Genomic DNA, 15,741 nt, shown 5'->3' on the forward strand with positions numbered 1-15,741 from the left:
CTTTTCATTCAGTATTTCCTTTGCAACACGGGGAGAGTGAATGAACGACTGTGTATATCTAGGATCTCTAATAAAACGAAGACTCGTCCTTGACCGATCCGCAATTGTTAAACTCACAAAGTTCTGGCATAACTGGATAATATCCGAAACTACGAAGAGGCAACTGTTGGGAATGTTGGTGTCTCCTGTGTTCTTGTACGGCTGTGAGACCTGAAATGTGAAAGCTAGGGACAAGATCCGAATTGATGCATTCGAGACATAGTGTTGTCGGAAGATGTTACGTGTACCATGGGCAGTAAGAAGAACCAATGCTTCCATTACAGAAGAACTTAACATCACAAGAAGTTCATCTTCCCGTGTCAGCGCCGGCCGGTGTGGCCGTGCGATTCTAGGCGCATCAATCTGGAAACGCGTGACCGCTACGGTCGCAGGTTCGAATCCTGCCTCGGGCATGGATGTGTGTGATGTCCTTAGGTTAGTTAGGTTTAAGTAGTTCTAAGTTCTAGGGGACTGATGACCACAGATGTTAAGTCCTATAGTGCTCAGAGCCATTTCTTTTTCCCGTGTCAGCCAAAGATACTTCCAATTCCATGGGCACATTTTGAGAAGAGAAGGGGATAATTTAGAAAAAAAAATCTTGGAAGGCAAAATCTAAGGCAGAAGACCCCGAGGAAGAGCAGTAAGTAGACGGATGGATCAAGCAAAGATAACCAGCGTACCCTTTCACATTATATTAAGAAGAGCTGAAGATCGTGTGTGGATGGAGACGTCTAGCCGAAGATTAATTACTTAAGAGATAAGCTAGCACAAACCACAATCAGTCAGACATCAAGGATTAAACTTCTGACTTCCATCTGTGAGACAGGGCTTGATAACTGCTGAAAATGTAGCCCTTTGAAATCGTCAAATGATTGGAAGCTACTTGGTGCTTTATACACACGCTAATTAGGTATACAATACCCGCATTAAAAGAACAAAAATAATCAAAAATAGAAAATCTCTCAAGACATCATAGCGCTCATGAGCAATAGAATTAGTAGCGTATAGCACCTCCTTTTTTATTTTTAGTTTCAGGCAGTTATGTGAGATAATGACGCAAACAGGATATCTGACGTTCTTACCGACAAGCTACACACTGAGATGACAAAAGTTGTCGACAGCGATATGTACATATACAGATGGCAGTAATATCGCGTACACAGGGTATAAAAGGGCAGTGCATTGGCGGAGCTGTCATTTGTACTCAGGTGATCCGCACGACGGGAATTAAACTTTGAATGTGGAATGGTAGTTGGAGCTAGACACATGGGAATTCTATTTCGGAAATCGTTAGAGAATTCAGTATTCCGAAATACACAGTGGCAAGAGTGGGCCGAGAATGCCAAATTTCATGCATTACCTCTGACCATGGACAACGCAGTGGCCGACGGCCTTCACGTAACGACCGAGACCAACGGCGTTTGCGAGAAGTTGTCGGTGCTAACAGACAAGCAACACTGGGTGAAATAACCACGGAAATCAATGTGGGACGTACGACGAACGTATTGGTTAGGGCAGTGCGGCGAAATTTGGCGTCAGTGGGCTATGGCAGCAGACGACTGACGCGAGTGCCTTTGCGACCAACACATCGCCGGCAGCCCCTCTCCTGGATTCGTGACCATTTCAGTTGGAACCTAGATGACCGGAAAACTGTAGCCTGGTCAGATGCGTCCCGATTTCAGTTGGTAAGAACTGATGGCAGGGTTCGAGCGTGGGCCAGACCCCACTAAGCTACGGATCCAGGTTGTCAAAGAGGCACTGTGCAAGTTGATGTTAGCTCCATAATGGTATGAGCTGTGTTTACTGGACTGGGCCCTCTGGTCCAAATGAACCGATCATTGACTGGAAATAGCTATGTTCAGCTACTTGTAGACCATTTGCTGCCATTCATGGATGGATTATGTATACCAATGCGCCAGATACCTGGCCACAATTATTGGCGACTGGGTTGAAGAACATTCTGAACAATTCGAGCGAATGATTGGCCACCCAGGTTGCCTGACACGAATCCCATCGGACATTTATGACATATAATCGAAGTTCGGTTCGTGCAAAGGGTCTTACACCGGTAACACTTTCGCAATTGTGGACGGCAATAGAGGCAGAATGGCTCAGTATTTCTGCAGGGCGCCGGCCGCGGTGGTCTCGCGGTTCTAGGCGCGCAGTCCGGAACCGTGCGACTGCTACGGTCGCAGGTTCGAATCCTGCCTCGGGTATGGATGTGTGTGATGTCCTTAGGTTAGTTAGGTTTAAGTAGATCTAAGTTCTAGGGGACTAATGACCACAGCAGTTGAGTCCCATAGTGCTCAGAGCCATTTGAACCATTATTTCTGCAGGGGACTTCCAGCGACTTGTTGAGTCCATGCCACGTTAAATTGCTGCACTACACCGGGTAAAAGGCGGTCTTGCACGATATTAGGAAGTATCTGATGAATTACGTCAACTCACTGTAAACTATAATGTACTATAATGTACTGCATAAAACAAAATTATATAAAATAGACAAACAATTATGTAGATAGTGATCCTAAGAAGTGCATTAATACCGCACCGTTACAATAAAGGACACACACACACACACACACACACACACACACACATATATATATATATATATATATATCGTGTCGGCCCGATAGTTCAAGGTCAACATCGATATTGCGTCGCAACACCACCTACCGGTAAAATGTGCCTGCTGCTCTCGTTGTCGCTATAAACCGAAGGTAATGGGTCAGTGTGACTTGAGTAGATGTGCAGGTTGTCTCACAGACGTATGCGCGAACCATACCGTCAAATCAGTGAGTCTGAAAGAGGGCGTATCATTGGAATGAGAAAATGTGGTGCAACTATCCGGGAAACTGCTGCTCGTGTGGGACAAAGTGTTTCGGCAGAGCAACGTGTGTGTGCAGAATGGTTCACGGAAGGCCATAGAACACGACGAGATAGGTCAGGTCGCACCACCCAGACCACGCCCCAAGAATGTCGACACCTCATCCAAATGGCTTTGCAGGACAGATCTGCGTCCTCCTCGGCTCTGGTGCAACAGTGGAAGAATGTAACATCGTACACTATCAGGGGTGACAGTGTCGCCGTTTTTTACGACATGGGTTATGTGTGCGTGGTTCATTTCTCCGTCTACCTTTGAAGAATGTCCAGACACGTTCTAGACGGATAATTGGGGTCAGGAATGGCATCAAACAGTGTTTTCGGACGAATCCAGATCTGCTTGTTTGAAAATGATGGCCGCATTTTGGTTCGCCGAAGACATAGGGAGCCGCATCACAGTGACTGCAATCGTACAAGACATGCAGCGCTAACTCAAGGCCTTGTGATATGGGGTGCTTCTGGGTACAACCACAAATCACAGCTGATACTTGTCCAGGGCGCTGTAACCAGTGTGACCTACGTGAATGACATCCACCCTTCCTTCCTGCACAACAAGATACCATTTTTCAGCAAGACAATGCACGACCACATGTTGCTGCATGAACAACTCGGTGTCGCAAGATGTCAGCCTTTTGCCCTGGCCTGCCAGTTCACCAGACTTTTCGCCAATCGAAAATGTGTGGGATACGGTGAAACGACAGGTGCAGCGCTGTGATCCAATGCCAACCGTCTCAGACGAACTTTATAATCGTGTGAATACAACATGGATGGCTATACCACAGGATGCCATTCGCGCCTTATACGTGTCGATGCCATCACATATGGAATAAGTTATCAGGGCCCATAGCGAACCCTGTGTCTTCTAGGCAACACGACACATGCTGAACCGAGGTGACTGAAATGCTAATCGTTTCTGCAGAACATACCAATGTACGTGTCCTGTGAATACGAACGCCCTATGTCTAGTCGATCAAGGTGTTCTGTTTTTTTCTAAACATGAGTGTATATATACAGAAGTATACGGGGTGAACATTAATAAAACCGACAACTGCAGGGTCGGATTCCAGACTGAAAATGGAGGAAAAGAAGTTCTGTGGACATGTGTCCCAAAACGCATCGTTACCACGGTAGATAGTGCTGACGAATGAAAGATTCTCTGTCCAAGTTACGTGTTGCAAACTGTATGACTGACAAAGCATTCTGTAAGCAGCAGAATGGTTCGGTATTGACGTCGAGAACAAGCCGAGACGGTGGTTCTGTATGGCCAAGCAGATGCAAACGGTCGATAGGGAGCACGGCTATACCAAAATAAGTACCCTCACAGACACCAACCACATCACACAACATGCCAACCCCTTATTCGGTGCTTGTGTGATCGTATGTCCTATCAGACAGACTAATGTGCAAGGAGTCGGCGGACTGTGCGCACACCAGATTTGGAGGGCCGGGTTCTACAGGATATTGAGACGAATCCTAGCACAAGCTCCAGGCAAGTGTCCTGCGAACATGGTGTAAGCCAAAGTACGATTATGTGTATCCTCCATGACAACCGCTACCATCCCTATCACCTGCAACGAGTGCAAGGATTAGCAGCAGCGGATTTCCCTCTACGGGAAGGATTTTGTCAGCGGTTTTTTCACCAGACCATCACAATTACGGGATTGATTCAGCAAACGGCTCGACAGAGGAACATGCCTGGACTTCGTGTGGGCTACTCGGCCTAGGTTGTTTGAGAATGTGTCTTTGACAATGTGACAGGTTATGTGGTTTCTGCTTAACGGAGCATTAACCTACTTCCTCATTACAGTTTGCCGACACCTCAACTAGATGTTCCCCGGTCGTTGGATAGGACGCAGAGGCCCTGTAGCATGGCCTGCTAGATCACCGGACTTAAACTCCTGGATTTTTACCTCAGGGGCATCTGAAAAGCGGTGTATGCTGAACCAGTTCCTGACGTGCAAACCCTTCAACAGCGTACTGACGACGCCTGTGACGCTATTCAGAGAGAGGCAGAGTGCGGCAGAGTGCGACGTGTGAACGCGTCCATTGCATCCCACGGAGGCCACTTTGAACACCTGTAGTGACATGGACGGAATCGGCAGATAAATACGATACCCCAGTGCCTGTGTTATTCTGATGACGATGCAAAGTTCCTTTCGACATGCATGCATTTCAACCGCCTTCACCGCGCGGAGTGGCCGCCCGGTTAGAGACGCCATGTCACTGATTGCGCGGCCCCTCCCGCCGGAGGTTCGAGTCCTCCCTCTTGCATGGGTGTGTGTGTGTGTGTGTGTGTGTGTTGTTCTTAGCATAAGTTAGTTTGAGTAGTGAGTAAGTCTAGGGACAGATGCCTTCAGCAATTTGCTCACTTAGGAATTCACACACATTTGAACCTTTTTTGAACAACCTCCCTCTTATCTCTACACTACTCCACCTTTCAAAATATTACAAGAACAAGTCGCTGCAGATGGAATACACCAGCTTATAGAAGAAATATGGAAAACTGAAAAGATATCGACAGACAAAATTTCCGCTCATACATCCATTTAATAAAAAAGGCAGTCGAACGGATCCGAGCATCTACAGAGGGATCTCCTTACTTTCAGTTACTTATAAGGTACTCCGCAGAGTCCTGCTGAGAAGAATTGAAGAACAGACTGATCGCCTCACTGGAGAATATCAAGCTGGTTTCTGAGAAGGCAGGTCATACTTGGAACAGATATTCAACCTTAAGAACATTCTGAGAAATAGAGCAATAAGGAGCCATAATAGAGTAATAATTTTTGTCGACTTCAAAAAAACGTACGACTCAACTGACAGACAAACTTTATTTAGAGTTTTAAAGGAATTCGGAAATGGGAAATTGTAAAACAAACCCTGACATATATTATCTCGAGAGAAAAGTTTTTTGGAGACGTCTCTCAGCCCTTTGAAATAAAGACAGGGGTCAGGCAGTTCTCTTCAATATCGTCCTGGAGAAAACAATGAGAACCTGGGAAGAAGCTGTGAAATTAGAAAGAATACTACGTTGGGAAGAAATGAAAGAACCTGGAAATCGGATGTTTAGCTTCTGCCGATGACCTTGCCCTTTTAGTTATAAACCGGAAATATGCTCAAAGAATGCTGGAGATCTTGCATGCACTCAATAGAATAACAGGTCTCAAACTCTCATATGAAATATGTGGAATACAGACACCAAGGAGAGAAACACTTGGAGATAAAATATGGATATATTAGAAGGACATATAAATTCAAATACTTACGAAGATGGATACAATCCAATGGACTGGATAAAGAGGTCGTCAAAGGAACAGCCAGAGAATTAGACCTTGCTTACGAACTACGGATTCTATGCTTCTGAGTGTCTTATTCTAAATAAAAAGGGACAGTTGAAAGAATTTTAAAAGAAGGAAAGGAAAATTCTCTAGAAAACTCTAGGATCTCAGAAGACTATTGATGGAATCTGGAAGAGTAGGAAAAAGAGGAGGAGCTGTACAAGCACACTGAAAAATTAACAGACACAAGACGGAAAAGACGGTTGAAATTTTACGGACATCTGGCAAGAATGGTCGAACACCGACTAAGCAAAAAGATTTTCAGTTACATCACATCATTAAAGTCTACCTCTAAGTGGGTAGAAGAGATTAAAGGAGATGCACATCAAACTGGTATTACGCTGCAGATGGTCGCAAACAAAGAATAATTCAGAGGAAAAATCAAGAGAATGAAAGCATTTGAAGAGAAACCATCAGCGAGGATGTCCATACATTACATTTCTGAGGAGGAGAGAAAGAAAAGAAGTGAAAGAATGAAGGGGTTCTGGGAAGAGAGGAGAAGAAAAGCTAAAAATCCTTAAGATCTACGCGGTCCACAGTTAGCCAAATTCGGGAGAAAAAAACTGCAAGATATCAACTTCTTAACCTTTCCTAAATTCACGTCTATGTTAACCTGTGAAATCCGATGATAAATACTAAGGCACTGTTTTCCCTCCATTCAGTGCAGAATTTGTGTTTATTAGTTATACACACTCTGTTCGTGCATGAGACCCAGAAAGCTGTAGATAGTGGCGCTCTGTTTGATACCGTGTTCCTTGACTTCCGGAAGGCGCTCCATATAGCTCCGTCCTGCCGCCTAAGGGACAAAAATCAGCATACGGAATATCAGACCACTTCTATAAATTGACTGAAAATTTCTATCAAACATAACACAGCATGTCTTCTCAACGGAGTGAAATCTTCAGACGTAAAAGCAACATCGGGTGTACCCCAAGGAAATGTTACTGAACCATTACTTTTCACAACATGTATAAATGACCTAGTAGATCAAGTCGGAAGTTCCATGGAGCTTTTCGGGGATGATGCTGTTGTATTCAGAGAAGGGACAATGCTAGAAAATTGTAGCGAAATGTAAGAAATGCAAGAAAAGCTACAGTGATTGGCAAGAGACACGCAACACAAACAAATAAAAAACAGACAGAAAAACCCACTATTATATGATTGCAGAACAATCACTGGAAGCAGTAACATGAAAAAATGTCTAGGAGTATGCCTACGGATCGATCTAAGGAGGAACGGCCACAAAAACTAATCGCAGATACGGCTGATGCGAGACTGAGATTCGTTGGAAGAATCCTCAATCAATATAATCCAACCACATAGGAGGTAGCTCACAAAACTCTACTTCGACCAACATTTCAGTACGATCTGATCATTACCACGGTTCGCGCGGCTTCCCCCGTCATACGTTCGAGTCCTCCCTCGGGCATGGGGGTGTGTGTGCTATCCTTAGCGTAAGTTAGTTTAAGTTAGATTAAGTAGTGTGTAAGCCTAGGGACCGATGACCTCAGCAATTTGTTCCCATAAGAACCTCCCACTTTTTATTATTATTATTATTCTTTCTTTTCTCAGACGTTATGTCTGGTCAAAAATGGAAAGTGACGCGGACCTTGATCAAGCGTGACTTCCTTTTAACTGTACGGTATATGTTACATTGCATTTAGGAACTTTCGGGTAATTGAACAAGTATCAATAATTATGGATTTCTGTAGTTGTATATATAAGTTTGGATGTAGCTGTATTGCTTTGATGTACTGGTGGATATTGTGTGGTATCACTCCTGCAGTTGATAGTATAATCGGTATAATGTCAACTTTATCCTGATGCCACATGCTCTTGACTTCCTCAGCCAGTTGGATGTATTTTTCAATTTTTTCTCCTGTTTTCTTCTGTATATTTGTTGTATTGGGTATGGATATTTCGATTAGTTGTGTTAATTTCGTCTTTTTATTGGTGAGTATGATGTCAGGTTTGTTATGTGGTGTTGTTTTATCAGCTATAATTCTGTTCCAGTATAATTTGTATTCATCATTCTCCAGTACATTTTGTGGTGCATACTTGTATGTGGGAACGTGTTGTTTTAGAAGTTTATGTTGTATGGCAAGTTGTTGATGTATTATTTTTGCTACATTGTCATGTCTTCTGGGGTATTCTGTATTTGCTAGTATTGTACATCCGCTTGTTGTGTGATCTACTGTTTCTATTTGTTGTTTGCAAAGTCTGCATTTATCTGTTGTGGTATTGGGATCTTTAATAATATGCTTGCTGTAATATCTGGTGTTTATTGTTTGATCCTGTATTGCGATCATGAATCCTTCCGTCTCACTGTGTATATTGCCTTTTGTTAGCCATGTGTTGGATGCATCTTGATCGATGTGTGGCTGTGTTAGATGATACGGGTGCTTGCCATGTAGTGTTTTCTTTTTCCAATTTACTTTCTTCGTATCTCTTGATGTTATGTGATCTAAAGGGTTGTAGAAGTGGTTATGAAATTGCAGTGGTGTAGCCGATGTGTTTATATGAGTGATTGCTTTGTGTATTTTGCTAGTTTCTGCTCGTTCTAGAAAGAATTTTCTTAAATTGTCTACCTGTCCATAATGTAGGTTTTTTATGTCGATAAATCCCCTTCCTCCTTCCTTTCTGCTTAATGTGAATCTTTCTGTTGCTGAATGTGTGTGATGTATTCTATATTTGTGGCATTGTGATCGTGTAAGTGTATTGAGTGCTTCTAGGTCTGTGTTACTCCATTTCACTACTCCAAATGAGTAGGTCAATATTGGTATAGCATAGGTATTTATAGCTTTTGTCTTGTTTCTTGCTGTCAATTCTGTTTTCAGTATTTTTGATAGTCTTTGTCTATATTTTTCTTTTAGTTCTTCTTTAATATTTGTATTATCTATTCCTATTTTTGTCTGTATCCTAGATATTTATAGGCATCTGTTTTTTCCATCGCTTCTATGCTGTCGCTGTGGTTATCCAATATGTAATCTTCCTGTTTAGTGTGTTTTCCCTTGACTATGCTATTTTTCTTACATTTGTCTGTTCCAAAAGCCATATTTATATCATTGCTGAATATCTCCATTATCTTTAGTAATTGGTTGAGTTGTTGATTTGTTGCTGCCAGTAGTTTTAGATTACCCATGAATAGCAAATGTGTGATTTTGTGTGGGTATGTTCCAGTAATATTATATCCATAATTTGTATTATTTAGCATGTTGGATAGTGGGTTCAGAGTAAGGCTGAACCAGAAAGGACTTAATGAGCCTACTTGGTATATTCCACGCTTAATCTGCATTGGCTGTGATGTGATATTATTTGAATTTGTTCGGATATTAAGTGTGGTTTTCCAATTTTTCATTACTGTGTTTAGGAACTGTATCAATTTAGGATCTACTTTGTATATTTCCAATATTTGTAGTAACCATGAATGTGGTACACTATCAAAAGCTTTTTGGTAATCAATGTATGCGTAGTGTAGCGACCTTTGTTTAGTTTTAGCTTGATATGTCACTTCTGCATCTATTATCAGTTGCTCTTTACATCCTCGTGCTCCTTTGCAACAGCCTTTTTGTTCTTCATTTATAATTTTGTTCTGTGTTGTATGTGTCATTAATTTCTGTGTAATGACTGAAGTTAATATTTTGTATATTGTGGTAGGCATGTTATGGGGCGATATTTAGCTGGGTTTGCTGTGTCTGCTTGATCTTTAGGTTTCAGATAGTTTATTCCATGTGTAAGTGTATCAGGGAATGTGAATGGGTCTGCAATGTAATTGTTAAATAATTTAGTTAGATGTGAATGTGTTGAGGTGAACTTCTTTGGCCAGAAATTTGCTATTTTATCTTTTACAGGGGCTTTCCAATTGTGCGTAGAATTAATTGCTCGGGTGATTTCATGTTGCAAAATTACCACTTCAGGCATTTGCGGTATCATCTTGTATGTATCTGTTTCTGCTTGTATCCACCGTGCATGTCTGTTATGTTGTACTGGGTTTGACCATATGTTGCTCCAGAAGTGTTCCATGTCTGTTATGTTTGGTGGATTGTCTATTTTAATGTGTGTGTTATCTATTGTCTGGTAAAATCTCTTTTGGTTTGTGTTGAATGTTTGGTTTTGTTTCCTTCTATTTTCACTTTTTTTGTATCTTATAAGTCGTTTGGCCATTGCTTGTAATTTTTGCTTCTTTTCATCTAAATGCTCTATCGCTTCTTGTTGTGAGATTTTACCTAACCTTTTTCGTTTTTTTTCTTACATTTCATTTCTTATAAATTGTGTTAGCTGTCCGATGTCTTTTCTCAGTTTTCTATTCTGATCTGTAGCCTGCGTTGCCATGCTGGTTTTGTGGGTTTCTTCTGTGTGTTGGTTGGTTCTGATCTCTGCCTAGTGTGTATATTTAGTGTAGTGAGTGCTCCTATATAAACCAGTAGTTGTAACTGTTCCATAGCTGTGTTTTCATTTATTTTGTTGTGTATGATTGTGTTGATAGTTTTTATTGTTGTTTCGACTTGTGGGTTATTTGGCGGTCTATGCAAGAATGGTCTAATGTTTGTATTTGTGTCTTTGTATTCTATATATGTCAGCTGAAATTTCTCTTCTATATCTAACATGTGTGTCACTTCGTGTTCTATTTGTGCTTGTTCTGGTGGCTGTCTTAAGATTTCGTTTTCCTCTGATTGTTTAATTGATGCGTGTTGGTCTTTGTTTGTTTGCTCTGGGATGTTTGAGTCCATTACTGTATTTTCTTCGTCTTCTGATTGCACATTATTTTGTTCCAGTATTTGTTGTACTTGTTGTTTGATGTTTTCTAATTCTGACTGGGGTATCCTGTTATTTTTGATTATTACACGGATCTGATCAGCTAGTCGTTGTTCTGTTAAAAATTTTAATTCTGGGTATCTGGTAATAAATGTTGTGTGTTGTGACTTGGCAAGACAGCCAAGCCACTAGGAGGTGAAGCCGAAAGACACGCGTTTAAGCTCACGCGGGCTGGTGTGAGGTCTGGAACAGTTAAGGGATTTGAGCCTAGCAAATAAAGTACGTAGCTGTTGGAATACTTAACTTTAATCCATAATTGGTGAACATCGGTCTGACGGTACATGCATCACAAGATAAATAGCAAAGGATAATGGCGCCTTGCTAGGTCTTAGCAAATGACGTAGCTGAAGGCTATGCTAACTAACGTCTCGGCAAATGAGAGCGTAATTTGTCAGTGAACCATCGCTAGCAACGTCGGCTGTACAACTGGGGCGAGTGCTAGGAAGTCTCTCTAGACCTGCCGTGTGGCGGCGCTCGGTCTGCAATCACTGACAGTGGCGACACGCAGATCCGACGTATACTAACGGACCGCGGCCGATTTAAAGGCTACCACCTAGCAAGTGTGGTGTCTGGCGGTGACACCACATTGTGTATACTTGTGATCTGTATCCAGTTGTGTTGGTTCCTAGGTTTGTTGCTTGGTAATAACAGAACATGAGGTGTCGATTAACTTCATCTGACCATCTCATCCTCTGTCTTTGTTTTCCTTCTAGGGTGGTTGCAGGAAGCATATCCTGCAAAACACCTCTATTTGGATTTAAATCATTTTCCAGTTGGCTAACAGTGTCTTTGCCATTGTGGGCGGGCATAGGGTTCAAGCGTCGTCCCCGACCATGACGGCGCTTGTCCGAGGCTTCTTTAGTTCTGTCCTGAACCAAGTAATCTCACTAAAAGGGGGGTTAGCCCTATTAGTGGTTTGTTCTTTTCGTCGCCTTTTACGACTGGCAGAACATACCGAAGGCCTATTCTTTTCCCGGGCCTCCACGGGGTTTATTATTATTATTATTATTATTATTATTTTCTAGAAGAGTATCGCGTTTCGTTACAGGTTCATTTGGTTAGCGCGAAAGCATCAGAGATGCTCAGCCAACTTCACTGGCAGACGTTGTAAGAAAGGCGTTCTGCATCACAGTGGGGTTTACTGTTGAAGTTCTGTGAGCGTACGTTCCTAGACGAGTCAGGCAATGTATTGCTTCCTCCTAAGCATATCTCGGGAAAAGACCGTGGACGTAAAATTAGAGATATTCGAGCACACATGGAGGCTTACCAGCAATCGTTCTTCGTGCGAACTATTCATAACTTCAACAGGAAAAGGAGGCAGTGACATTTATACACAAAAAATTCTCCGCCACACACCGTAATGGGGCTTACGAAATGTAGATGTAGTTGTAAGTGTAAATCTTCGGTACACAAAATTTTCAGTCATAGTGTCAAGTTTGGGCTCTTTTCGGTGGTAGGACTGTGCTATGACCCTTTATTTTCACTCATATTCCCGTGATTAATCAGTGTAATGATTCCCAGCATGATTCGCGCCTGTAAGTGGGGTCGAGTGCGATGATTTCGCGGCTACACGGAATTTAATTCCTTTCCTCGGTCTCCACTTGTTGGAGGAATCGGTGGGCATGGGAGGTGTACCAGTACATGTATATGAACTTATGGTCTAGGAACAAAATACACTACTGGTAATAATTTGTCCAACAGCTGAAGTTGCTTTATCGACTGCCGTCATAGTATGCTACAGCGCCTCCTTCCATTTCCTGTTTTCACCATACACGACAAAACAGAGACGAGTGCAGAGGTTATTCAATAGACTTCCTCATCTTCGCTTTACTATTGGGTATGAAATACGTACTAACTTCGTAGTTAACTAATAGCTAAAGGCCTTACAACCACCTTTCAGAAACGGCTGAAAGGACCTCTTTTAACGAAATTGTCGAGGAAAACTATTTGAGTAAGAAGGTAGAAAGAGGCGAGACAATAAGTTATGTACTGTAGCATTCAATATGTAGAAATTACCAAGCAATTAAGGAACCATCAGAGAAAGAGCGAAGAGAACGTGACGGTCATGATGATGATGAAGATGTGTCAACTGTCGATGGTTCCATAGTTGGAATTTTACTATATTTTTACGGTTATAAACTATCTTTTAACTTCTTGTTGGTTTCAGATTTTCGGACACATGCTTACGATATCATCAGTGATGCGGTGACACAATGTTTGTTGAATTCCTTTTAGCAACGGATTCATGAGAATGAAAATCGCAATAATTTCTACATTTTCCAGAAACCAGGTGTTATCAGTAGTAATTAAGAATGGAACGACAGCGCTGAATTACGGTTTAAACAACTTAAGATGTCTTAACAGTTTGTATCTGAATATACGCGACACAACAATCACTTTTACTTTGTTTTATCCATATTTAGCGGTTGTTGAATGCCTGCGAGTGAAAGAAGCAATGGTTTCCTTAATGTCAAAAGTTCTTCTGTTGCTAATCACGATTTTTGCTCTGCTTATTTGTGCAAAGTTCATTTCGGGAAGACCCATTTATTATTACTACATTGTGACAACTGAAGTTTGTGAGCTGCTGCATCGTTTTGGAAACTTCAGGCATTTTAATGTACTGTTGTATAATAATTCACAAATGCAAATCATGCTTTACACAAAGTTCACTTGTGCACCCAGAAACAAGAAAAGGAAAATAGCGTGAGCCATGTAGACACAATTATATGATGTACTTGTGAAAAACAGAAAAAAATCTTCTAATGACAAAAACAAATATTTAACTCAAGTAAAGTTACTTCCGTAACGTGGAAAGTGCAAATGATTTAAGAGTTATTGATGAAACACTTCCCAAAATTAGATGAAATGACGAATTTCTACTCGTTCATTCCGTTACGGGGTTTGTGTATGTCTTCATTTCGAATGTTTACCAGCGGTTGTCAAAGTTACGGCGATCGAAAGACGGAGAAACGACTGAACCATATCCATCACAGATTCTTACGTGTTTTCTAATTAATGTGACTCTAGCATACCTAGATTCCATCCATCGTACTAAAGCTAATACGTGTTAAAACATAGCAATGCAGGGGCACGTTGCATGCTTATCATCTTACAGGAGGCAAATGTTTGCACTGTTTTATCTACTAACGCGCATGCATGGTGTTTTACGGATTTACGGGCCCAGCTGACGTGCTGGGAGAGAATATAAATTTATCAGATTAGCGGAACAGCAAAGCTACCTTGAAATACAAAGAATTAGTGCCAAGGTGAGAAGATCAGCTATCTAAATGAACGTCAGCAGTGAACTTAGGAGAGGCAGGTTGAGATGGCGCCGTGGTAAAAATACTCGCCCTGCATTCTCAAAAGCGCGAGGTTCTAATCCGAGTTCGACCATCCGCATTCCATATTCTATTGGTTTCCACAGGACACGTCACGTCAACGCTGTGATAGTTCCTTCAAAAGACAACGTCCCATCCTTCCTCCTCAACGGATCTAGTCCTACGTCTTGTCAAGTCTAAATAAAAAAGACGAAGACGAAGTTACCTGAGACGGAAAAGACCGATAAGCGTTTCGCAGAGGGCCTCAGGACCAGATATCGTTTCCAATTTTCATATTTTGGTAAACATCATTTGAGATTTTTAAGTACTTGGTACTGCACTTTCTGGCGTCAACAACAACGGACTGAGCTGCGTGTAGGAAATAGATTTGAATCTCTAACATAACGAAAATAGTTTCTATTTTTATTTGCAAATATTAGCATACTTATCTGCTTGACTTTAACCTTTATGTAACACTTGTAGGATAGTCTGAGGCTGTGTGAATATAAGGTTACTTTTCAACAGTGATCAACAGTTCTGTCACTAGTGCCTTTTAGTGGCGGACTTGGTAGAATGGTGCACTGATTCTCATTTTCATGCGATTATGCCTTTAATCTTATACTTTAAGTCCGTGATGTGCCCTTTACCGTAAAGAAGGTACTACATTTCATGCTTCGTGGTGTTCCTTAGGGTGCTAAATGCTACACACAATCGCATAATACATAAATGATTTAATTAGTGCCTTTTTTCGACTTACACTGAAATTAAGACGTCATATGAACTATAGGACGTTGCTCTTGAGGAAGTGCACATATTTTATTTATTGGTATCATGATTGACATTTCGGTTTTCCCCATGCAGCCATCGACATAAGTAAATCTTAATGACGTACAACTGGTATAGATACAAAAGCAAACTGATAAAAACAAACACTAGTGATGATTACATAAAATAAAAACGATAGCAAAATGAAATAACATACGAAAATTAACAAAGTTATATAGTTTATGTGAGTTAGTTCATATCTCTCTTTGCGCATGCGTCAAAGGAAGTGCATATGTAGAAATGTGAAAGTACAAACACATCAATATGAGAATCAATTATCAAATCGTGTTGTGCGCAGCACAGTAAATCAGGAACTGAAATAAAACCACAAAGAGTATTCTGAATGAGAAATAGCCTTATGTATTCCTACACTCTGCGCTCTTCCACACGTCATGGTGTCAGGAGGCTTTGGTCTAGAATTCACAGAATCCTGGTATTGATGGCTCCAGTTATGCACGTGTCGATCTGTCTGATTCTGTGTACATGGAATGCATAGGGACCTTAAGGTGGTAATAATAAAAGGC

This window comes from Schistocerca americana, chromosome X, assembly GCF_021461395.2.
Source record: "Schistocerca americana isolate TAMUIC-IGC-003095 chromosome X, iqSchAmer2.1, whole genome shotgun sequence".
Classification (NCBI taxonomy): Eukaryota; Metazoa; Arthropoda; class Insecta; order Orthoptera; family Acrididae; genus Schistocerca; species Schistocerca americana.